This window comes from Pangasianodon hypophthalmus, chromosome 16, assembly GCF_027358585.1.
Source record: "Pangasianodon hypophthalmus isolate fPanHyp1 chromosome 16, fPanHyp1.pri, whole genome shotgun sequence".
Lineage (NCBI taxonomy): Eukaryota > Metazoa > Chordata > Actinopteri > Siluriformes > Pangasiidae > Pangasianodon > Pangasianodon hypophthalmus.
Genome location: NC_069725.1, coordinates 6828200 through 6839805, shown reverse-complemented (window position 1 = coordinate 6839805; position 11606 = coordinate 6828200).

Sequence of the window (11606 nt, the reverse complement as noted above, 5' to 3'; positions counted from 1 at the left end):
GGTTGACAGGTAATTTGCAAGGTAGGTTTATTTATTTATTTATTTATTTATTTATTTATTTATTAGCAGGTTATGTAATTGAGTAAGTGCTGTCTGAACCTGCTACCTCGCTGCTGCCCAACTCACCTTAAATTTGTAATAGTTATATACATATCACATGAAACTCCTTGCTTACAAAGGAACTAACATGACTTAATGGTGGCAAGAGTTACCTTTTAATGCTTAACCATTAAAGATTCATTTATAAGCTGTAAATATAGTAAGTGGTTATGCTTTTTTTTTTGTAGTGGCACTTCACGCTACCACTTTTGACTAGTGCCATGGACTCTGAACAGATGAGACACATATGTTTAGAATTTAAAGTGGGGAGAATAAACACATACTTCTCTGTCTATTCATCTTTAAACATACTGTTTTTGTCTTAAATATTTGTCAGGTTGTGAATCGGCCAGAGAGGGTAAATAAAATGAAAAATCTGTGAAAACTCTCCCTTTTTTGAGCCACTGTCTCTACCCCAGTTGCTAGTTTCTGCTCTGATGAGTTGCTTTCAGCTAAATAATTAACATAAATGCGTATGATTGGATAAACAATGGGTTAAACCGGAGCTAATGAACTATGGCCATTTTTTTCATACACTGATCTGCTCTGCTACAGTATTTTTTTGCAAATTCTCAGTTCAGTCTGCCATTTGAAGACCCCTGGTCTATATAGTAAATAGTGAAAGAGTGAGTGAAGGAGTGATTTCAGACACAGTGTTGCACTCCTGCACTCCTATCATCGGCACAGATGTGTTGGGGGAGTGGGGGCGGGGCGAGAGCAGGGTAGGGTGACAGGCGACAGATAATAAGTAGTGTTGCTGCAGGATGCTGAGCTCACAGAGACACTGCGCAGTTTCCAGAATGCCTGTGTAGAACACAATGTGCCTATCCAACTGGCTATGCTTCACATATTTTTCACATGCAGAGTTTTCGCATGCTGTGCATGTACATGTGTGTGCATTTTTCCACATTTTTTAAAATGATGATTAATTGATTTCCACATGTATGGCATGTGATCACATTATTCACATGATGTCACAGGTGTTTACTTGAGATCACATACAATGCACCATCACGTTTCTCACATTACATGTGAAATGTATGTGATTTGTCCACAGTATGCCTGCAGCTGGAACCAGTTCATGGGTAGAAACACAACATTTTCAGCATGTTTTTCTATTACAAGATATTAAAATCACAGTACTAACACAGGATATAGCCATCGCTTCATATATTCCTGTATTTATTAAGTTTTCAGAGTGAGACACTACAGAAACGTGGTACAGGTGGCCAGGGCCTTGAGGGCAAAGCGCTGTGTTATTTTGGCAGACTGATCAATCCTATCAGCCAGCAGGAGTCTCAATTTCACACTCTCTCAGGCCTTTCAGACACGGTGGGACAAGAAACACATCTGTCTCAAGATGTGGCATCTGGAGGGGAGTAGGCTGCTGGAAGTGGCCAAGGCAGGAGCGCTGCCAGCAAACATGTGGCTAAAGTGAAGACCTCATCGCTGCCAGCCAGAAGTGTCATACTTAACCCACAGAGGAATTGCACAGATCAAACACTGTGCGTGATATTCACATTTAAATCTGTTTCTATGGATTTCAGGAGACTGAAAGTTGGAGACTCAACTGTGAATAATCACAGCCATGTCAGTCTCAGATCTATTTAAGCAAGTATCACATGTTATCCTGATCTCTACACCAGTGCATATCCAGTACAGTAGCTTAATATACTTGATTGGTGTTTGACAATTTGCTGTCAACTCATCATCTTTGCTATATTAAGAGAACTGTTTGTTTGCCTCACTGTTACTTTCCCTAATCCATTACACACCATGCCAAATGTGGCTGCCCGTCCTACACCATTGGCACTAGTTGGCCCTTGTCAAAATCCATTTGGCCAATTGTGCATGCTAAATTAAACTGAAGTAGAGAGAAGGTTCCCAAAATAGCTGTTCAGGCTAGTGAAATAGTGCAGGAGAAAAGAAACAGAAATGGGCAAGATAAGAAAATGAGGGCACACAAAGACTCAAATTTTAAAACTTCGGTTCATTTGATCAACTATTTCATGCATATTTGATGCAACTAGCTCCATTTTTCCAACAAAATGACCTGTTTAACATGCTTAAAACATATTTAAAGCCAGAGGGTAGCATTACTAACAGAAATATCCTAGCAGGCAGAGGAAAAAATAATTTCACCACAAAAACGCTAGTGTACACTACAAAAAAATGACATCTTAGCAAGTGGAAATATCTTGAATATAGTCAAATTTATCTTGTATTTCCTATTTTAAGATTACAGTAAACTAAATATAAGATTATTAAGCCTATTTCTAATTTCAAGTTTGAAATAGTTTTGTTCTATTGGCAGATAATTTTGCTAATTTTAACCATTTATATCTAGAAAGAAGTAAAATTATCTAGCAATAATAAAACAAGAAAAAAGTCAATTTACAGCTTGAAATTAGTAAAAAAAAAAATTTTTTTTAAAAGTCTAGAAATAATTTGATATTTGGTTTATTGTAATCTTATAACAGGAAATGCAAGATATTTTCTCTTGCTGTCATTCTTTGCAGGGTATGTGTGACCAGTGTCAGTTGGTGAAAACCAAAAACTTGCAAAACCGAATCATGAATTCACATCAGAGATCTCCTAGACAAAGTGTCCACAGAGAGAAAATGACCGATGCCAGAAATGAATGTGTGTCTTTCACATTCTGTGCCCTTTCCCTTCAGTGAATTGACTTTTATACCAGGAGAATTTTATTTGCATGTGGTTTGACCACTACTTTAGCTAAAAAAAAGGAGAAAATGGTCAAAAAATGTCAATGCTGCAGCTAAACCATAGATGTTGTAGACCTCTGTAAAGTGTAAGACTGTTCAACTTTTGGCAGAAGACATGAAGCGATCTTCAGTTGGACTCCCTTGATATTTATTCTTTAACACTGGCTTGGTGCGTCAAGTTTCACAACACTTAATAAAGTTCAGGAAATGAGCCTCAGTAATATTAAATAAATTCCCTTCAATATTTTTTGAAAGTGTTAACACCATGTAACAGGCATTGCAATGCATCTGCAGCTGACAAGGTTGAGCTATCACATCATGAGGTAGACTAAACAAATTCTCTCTGCTGTCATCCTTGAATACGCACTTGCTAGGATTATTCATAAGGCAAGATTGCTTACAGGTCTTTGTAGATGCCAAAACATTGAGTACATGCGAAATAACTTCCCCTGCATTGTTAGGAATATTTTAATCCATTCTGCACAAAAACTGAGCAAGGAATTTCCCAAAGCAAGCAAACAGATGCCACCAAATGCCCTACATCAGCTGAGAGCTGGGCATGCATGTTCAGCAGAAGTAGATCAGAAGTACTGATCTTTGGTACAGCTATGATCAAGCGTGCGCACACACACACACACACTCACACACACATAGACACAGGTGATATCTGGGTCAGGGCTAGCTTAATAGTAAACATGAGCAAGCTCACCTATTAGTCACACACAGGGTGAAGAAGAGGCAATGGAGCACATACGCCAGCAGTCACAGCGAATTAGGGCAACATCTGGATGGGCACAGGGAAAAGAATTGCTCACTCAGACATGAATGACACCATCAGGGTGGGATTAAGGGGTACTAATTTAGCCAGGATAGGTTTTTGTTTCATTTGCCTCACTTTACTATAGTCGTTCTTTACATATCAACGTTCATACTTTTTAATGCCATTTATTATTTTTAGCCTCTATGATCATTTAAAATACGCTTAAAGATTAATTCCTTTAGGATGACCGATTCAAATTGTATACATTTATGGTTTTTGGGTCAAACTTGTTAGCGGACCACAAAAGATATGTTAGCAAATCCACAAACTCAATTACTAGAGGAGGACACCTAGAAACCAGCCAGAGAACCTGTGTGCTAAAGCAGCTAGCTAATTCAGCTAATGTTGAGTGTTTCTATCATCCACACCTCTACAAGTAGCTCAAGCCTGTAGGTCAAGTATACGTATTTATACATCTTTAGCCTCGATGACAAATTAAATATGTGTTTTTCAAAGCTAATTTCTCTTGGATGACTGACTCAAATTGGTGTTTGGGTCAAATCTGTTAGCACTACACGATATATTCGTTAGCAAAAGCTTAGAAAATCTATTCTATAAGTTTTTTCTTTACTATTAAAAAAAAGATGAAATAGACCTATCTATGAAATAGACCCAGCAGCTTGAACCTATAATATCCAATATGCCAACTATTAGAGAAACTGTTAACTAATAAACCTGTGTACTAAGTCAGCTAGCTAGCTAACTTGGCTAATGTTAATGATTGACCATAGAGTATTGACTGTTGTGTCTAGTATTTTATCAATAAATTACTGAGAATATGACAATGAAAGATAATAAACGCAAGCTAGTTTACTACCAGTTAACTAGCTTCATATACGTAGGTCCTGGTGTATTGCCGATAGTCTCACGGCTCCTGAGCTCGGGTTACTATCTGAGTGGAGTTTTGCATGTTCTTTGAGTGGGAAAAACATGCCAGTAGGTGGATTAGCTGTGCTACATTGCATCTAGCTGTGAATGAATGTGCATAGCCTGCATGGTTCTCCACGGTTCTCGGCTCAAAGTAACATGTTTACTTTAACAGACATGCACCAAGGCTGTCACATTTCTTTGCTCTAAATATTCTACTGCGCCGACACAGGGGCATTATCGAAATTGGAAAAGTGTCTCTGCATCAAAGTAAACAGTCAGCATTCAATAAAGCAAGTGTAGCCTTATTGCTCTGCATGCCCTGAAGTGTGTCCTGGATCAAAGCAGCAGGTAACACACTCATGCCCAGATCTCTGTTCTGTGCAGAGTTTTACTTCTGTCACTTTGTGTGTGAACATGTGTACGTGTGTGTGTGTGTGCATACCGCCTGTGGTGAAGAAGCGAGCATCGCTCTCTGATTACTGATGAGCTGTCTGCCTCTGCAGCATGCCCACAGACATACACACACTCTTTGTCTTACACACTCACTCACACACTTATCCACAGATACATGCAGGGTAATGCCGCAGTGCAGCGCCCAGCCAGCACATCCACAGCCATCAGTTTCCCTCCAGGCCACTGTCTCTCTCTCTCCTGGTTTGGCATGTGATGGCGCAGCAATTTGCCTCAAACTGAATAAAATGACACACATACACACACACACACACACACATGCACACAGATTCATACATGCTCTGTGTAAACACTAGACTGGAGTTTGTGTGAAAGTGTTTGGTGCTTGGTCAGCCTTTAAAAAAAGTGGGTTAAAAAAAACATATTTGAGGTCTGCACAAAGATTCTATTTTTCCATTTTGTTTCAGCCCAAATAGTAATATGACATATTTGTTATGGCACCCCCATTTGTGGCAGTGTGTATGAGTATGTGTGCTGCAGGCAGGCTAATGAGGCATGTAACACTCTCTGCCTAACATGTGCCCTCTTTCTACCCTGATAAATATGAATATTAATCAAATTCACAGAGCAACAATGAATCATTTCCAATAAAAAAAATAAATAATGCACAACAATGAAGATGCTGCACCTAAATGTATTCGGTGTAGAGGTGATAGTGGTGAGGTGCATATTATTATGCAAGCAAGTTATTATCATAAAAACTCAATTTTCTTGTTTTCTTTGGGCCTGAATCCTCATTGTGTTCCAAGTCACGTTGCCGTTCTATTTACTACACTCAGTTGCCATCACAACACCGTGATGCCGAGTGGTAATTCACGTTATATAATTATCACACTACAGATCTTCAGTGTGTCTGTTCAGCTCCGAGTGTTGGTATTTAATTTAGCCTCAAGCCTGCTGACCTTGCGTTCTCTCATGGGCGTTCTGACCAGCTGCCTTGACCCGCATGAGCGTGAACATTATTCAGTGCATTTGTTAACGTTAACAAACCATGAATTTCAGCATGAATGCACCATAAATAATGTTAACAAAGTAATTAATACCGCAGTAATTGATATGTAAATGTTAACTAAATAATGAGCGCCTGCATTTACCAATGGCTGGAAGAAACAGCATGAATTAAATTTCATTCAGCCTCACTTATCAATTTCACAAATCAGCCTCCAAGTAAGGAATAAAGCATGATGGGGCATGCTGTCATAGGAAAATAATCAACACAGGGATGATGTGATGCATGATCTGTTACTACCCAGAATTATTATTTTCCAATAACAGCACTCCCTGAAGGTGTTTGATTCTTCTTAAACAACAGGAATCTGTTTATAGTCATGATGAATGTCCGCAGATCAAGTTAATTCCTGTTCTCTTTTCTCTCTCTCCTGATGTTAATAGGGAAAAAAAATTAATGTTACCCAGAAACCACAAAGCCCTCCGTCCTGAAGAGTCTCCTGTGCCATAAAACTTTACCTCTAACTGTTACAAAGCACTGATACTGGAGACTCCTTCCAAAAATGTCCAATAAACTCTTCATAGAAAGCTTCATCATATTAACAATTACACACATTTTTTAATGTGGAGCATCCACCATACATGTTCTGTGTAAGTTGTTACTATATAAATTATAACATATTAGACCGAGCACATTGATATAAACCTGTGATTTGTCTTGCAGCTTGAACTACTATCAGAGCTGCTGTTCTATCATCTGACCAATCAGAATTGAGACTTCAATGCTGTGGCGTAAGAATTAAGCTAATGCTTCATATTGGTCATTGGTGCATTTTGTTAATATTCAAACACTAAATAATACAAGTGTTAAATACTTTTTTTAATGTTGATGTTCATGCTGATGTTCATGTTGAACTTCTTGGTTTGTTAATATACTAATGATGTAAATAATGTTAGTTAAAGGGAACCTTAATGTAAAGTATTACTTATTTAATGTTTCCTGGAACACAATACGGCCTCAAAATCAATTCTGTGTTTTGATGACACATCCATACCTCTTGCACTGTGGGTCAAAAACATGTCTGAATTAGTCAATCAGGTATTTGCATTTAATCCTGACCTGGATGAGCAATTGTAAGGTCTAGACAAGTGCTTTTCATCTGAGCATATTCATGTGTGTAATTATGCATTTAATCGTCAATCTAATTGAATGTTACTGACAATGATGACGATATTCTGTTTTTCTGAAAATTTTTTGCAGACAACAGTGTAAGCATGCAAAAACATGTACATGTAGAAAGACAAACACACACACACACACACACACACAAATTCTGCCTGCACTCTCTTCATCACCAGGCAACAGGGCACACACAAAGGCAGCAGTGGTGATGGTGGTGGGGCTCAAAATGGGAATGTGTATGAGCAGGGCAGAGACCAGAAGAACTGCAGATTCAACACACACACACACACACACACATTCAGCTCCACACTCCTGGCCTTCCGCCACTGCAGCATCGGCCAACAGCATGCTGAGAAGCGAGCTAGTGTGAGCTGAAAGAGGTTACGACAAACCACGGCCAACTTGTCCTGAGCTGTTTACCAAAGGAACAAGCAAGTAGAACACAGACACCATTTGCTATCTGTGTTTTACTATGAAGTTGTACATTTACTAATCTCAATCCAGAACGTTTCATAGTTCATTTGAGTACCTGTGTTGATTTCCTACCTATAATGGCATCTGTGAAGTTGACTTGACTTGATTTACCACTAACAAACCCTAACAACAGTAGCAATAATTGAGATGTTCACGATTTGATTTACCTTTCCCTTTGCACTTGGATACCCTTTTTTTGGATTCACCATTTACTTTAATGGTGATTTGTACCTAAGAACTGCTGCTGTAATCATAATGACTGTTCTGTGCTCATCCCAGGACTCACAGGACTTCATATTATTCACAATATACTCATACTGAACATCATTCCAACACAGTACTGTTTTTCTTTACAGTATACAGTTGCAGAAAAGTAATGAATTATAATTCCACTATCTGGTGTCACCCAGAAGAGGATGGGTTTCCTTTAGAGTCTATTTCTCAAGGTTTCTTCCTTATGTCATCTCAGAGATTTTCTCCTTGCCTCTGTCTCCACTGGCTTGCTCATTAGGGATCTAAACCTACATCCAGATTTCTTTAAAGCTGTTTTGTAACAATGTCTATTGTTAAGAGCACTAATTGAATTGAACTTTTGCTGTGCATTTGAATTTAAATAACATCTAAATAACATACACAGAATAAGTGAACACAACTAGTAACAGACGAATGGCAGAACAGGGGTGTGGATACAGGACTAAAACAGAAACAAAGGCAAATGGATAGCTAAGAACAAAACAGAGAGGGGAAATTCATGACAACTTCACTGTATAATACAATATAATGTTGCATAGTTACATCCAGGTGTTGAAGTGAATCATCCAGAATGATCCGGAACTTCGCACCCTCAGTAACATGGAGAGGGTAAAAACTGAGGTTTTCTGCTTGTACCTGCAGTTTGATGGACAACAGAAACCAAACTTGTGAGTTTCACTGCCTTCCAAATCCCACTTTAACTCATGGTTACATTATTAATTCTGTTTCACATGCAATTACAGACACAGCCTCACTGTTTTCGTCTGACTTGAGTGACGACTCATGCAATGATTCTGTGATGATTGCACTTGACTGCCATGCTGAAAAAAAAAACCACTTCCTTATGGGAATTGGCCGAATGGTTTCCATTAAGCAATTAAATCATTAGAAACCAATAAGAAAAATGTAAATGGAAACTATTAGCCCAACTGCAATTCATAATTGCAGTCACTTGAAAACGGAAATAAAGACAAAATTAGGGATCAGGGATTTATTATTGTACCCTGCTCTACTGTACGTTGCTCGCACATACCTAATAAGTCACACAAAATCAACTCCTTTAAAAACCATTTTGATTCAAGTGATGGACTGACTAGATCAGTGTTTCTTGTTTGTGGCCTGTGTAGATCTGACGGCGATAAGACTGGAGTTACATCCCTCTGCTTTCTATTTCCATTTAATAGGTGACTGATACGTCAATAAACTTCCCCCCTAAGGCTGATGTAAGCGGCACTGCAGTGTGTTTGCTCTAAGTGCCACACACAGACACAACACACTGGATGTTGCAGTTGGTTCTTGACTTAATATGTGTTAAAGGCCCTCAGGCTATACCAATCATCAGCCTGGGAGGGGGAATGACAGGTGTCAAAAAGGCAACAAAAAAAAAGACCTCTGTTGACCTGGTGTCTTTTTTTTTCCTCGCTAAATTGGAACACTATGTATCCAGAAAAAAAAGCATGCCTTTGTGGTGTGGGGAAGCATGAAATGGGCTCTCAGCCTGCTGTTCTTAGCCCAAAAAGTGAACAGCAGACCATTGCTCTGTCTAAGGACAACCTGCTGAATCCTTATTTTAATTCTGTGCCAGCGTGCTCATCTCAAAAATGGCAGAAATTTTCAGTAGCATGCTCGGCACATCCAGTCTGGGAATATAGGGGTATATGCTAATTTTGAAGCCAATGATCAACCCAAGTTACAAAACATGGTGTGTTTGTATTTAGCAGCAGATTCATGCCGTGCGAATTTCTTCGCTGGGGTGGAGCAAAATGAGGTGATTATCTGTAGTTCTGATTTAACGTATTTTTGGAGGGAAAGTAGTGCTTCAGTGAACAGCTAACCTTAGCCAGCTAGCTAGTTTGTTGCTTGTGAGTGATGAGACATAATGGGGAGCAGAAAAAGCTTCTTGTCCTAGCGAAAAGGTAATAATAAGAAGTTCCTCCATGTAGAGACTTCCAGAAAGAAATGACCCTAGCACTGTGCTCATTTTCTGTTGGCCCATACTTCCAAGATTGGCAAATTTGTGGGGATTAAAGTTCATTATGAACTGGAAACTCGACAGGAAGTGAATCATTACCAGAAACCTATACACAGCTATCCATGGTCAGGAGTCCAAGAAAGCATAATTGGCTGTGTTCTCTGGGTGGGGGGGATTGTATTACTCTCTTCACTCTCAATCAAAGGGACACTGGTCAATCGTGGTCATCTGTGAGGTCATGTATGCAGAAGAGGGCAGTTAGTGCGTTCCTCTGAGTGTGTTCTGCTGCCTGTGATCTAGCATGAGCAGCAGTTCAAAAAGTCTGTCTCAGAGAAAGCGCGTTAGCTGGCTGTCCTGTGATAGGTGAGAGTTAGCTAATGGGTGGGAACTAGCAACAAAAGACAACTGTTTGAGGCAACATTGCTTTTTCATGGAAAAGGCTACTTTCTACCACATAGGAAAAAAGCAGCAGTACCTAGTGGAAAGTCAAAAACAAAAAATCACATTTATTGGTCTTGTATGACAATATTTAATATTTCACCTTCATGGGAAAAATGTTATCTTGTGTCTTATCCCATCAAAATTTTCAAAATGTTTTAAGCTCTATTTGTGCACACAGTATAGACTCCCATCTCTGTAATTTATACATCAGTACACAGAGTTATGCATCTATTTTATGTCTTTTTTGGTGCAAATTGGATATCTAGACCAAATACACTTTAGCTATTTGGTCAGTGACTAGCAAGCACTAGCAAATTAGGGAGTTAAGCTTTGGCAGGCATTCATTAAACATTGCTACAGAGCTAGTAAACTTTCTAGTAATTTCATGCTATAAAGCTTCTTCAAGTAGTCCATTTATGCTTTTTTTTTTTTTTTTTTTTTAATTAGTTGGTCATAGTCGATTTGCTGGCAACACTTTTGGCCATCCATTTGAGTTCTGATGCCAAAGATCAGAGACAGGACCTGTGTCTTGGAGAAATCTTCATCTTACCTTCCATGTCCTCAGAGGAGGCACAAGATGTGAAGCATGACATGATGTTAATGTGGGTTATGTAAGAAATGCACTGGAGACAGAAAAACTCTAACAGACTAGACACTTTGTGTACAGAGGAAACATGACAGATTTCAGCAATGGTTGCTTACAGTTCATAGCTTCCTGATGCATCTGTGAATCAGAGTTGGCTTGATGTGCAGAAAATGTTCTTGCCATTACTCTATGCAACAAAGTGATCTTTTTTTTTTTCTTTTCTATATGTAAGCACCACATATTCTTCGAATGTTATTCCTACGTGGACCAAAAAAAGCAGAGCTGGATTCCTTTGCCTAGGAACAAATCCACTCTCCATCTTCCCTTCTGTACTCCTGTTGTCATGGGAACATGAGTGAAGGAATGATTTTTTTCCCCCTGTTTTTTTTCTTCAAATGTCTTCATTGAATATAACACTGAATTTCACATTAGTTCAAAGTGCAAACACTTATCCATTTTGTATTTATTGGAATGCTGCTAAAATGATTCAACTGATGGCAAATGCACTTAGTCAAGCCTTGTTTTGGCAGACTGTTTACAGTACAGACCACTGTAAGACCATCACATCCATATAGACAAATCAGGTAATTTAGTGAAGGCAGCCTAATGTACCAAAAATGTTCTGCCACCTGTTCTGTCTTGAGGTTGTGACATTTTGCAAAGCTCTCTGTTGCTATGCTCTGAAAACTGAAAGGATGAGAAATGTATTACTGCCCTAACTGCTCCTTCCCTCGCTCTTTATGAGCATATGGTAGATTACTGGT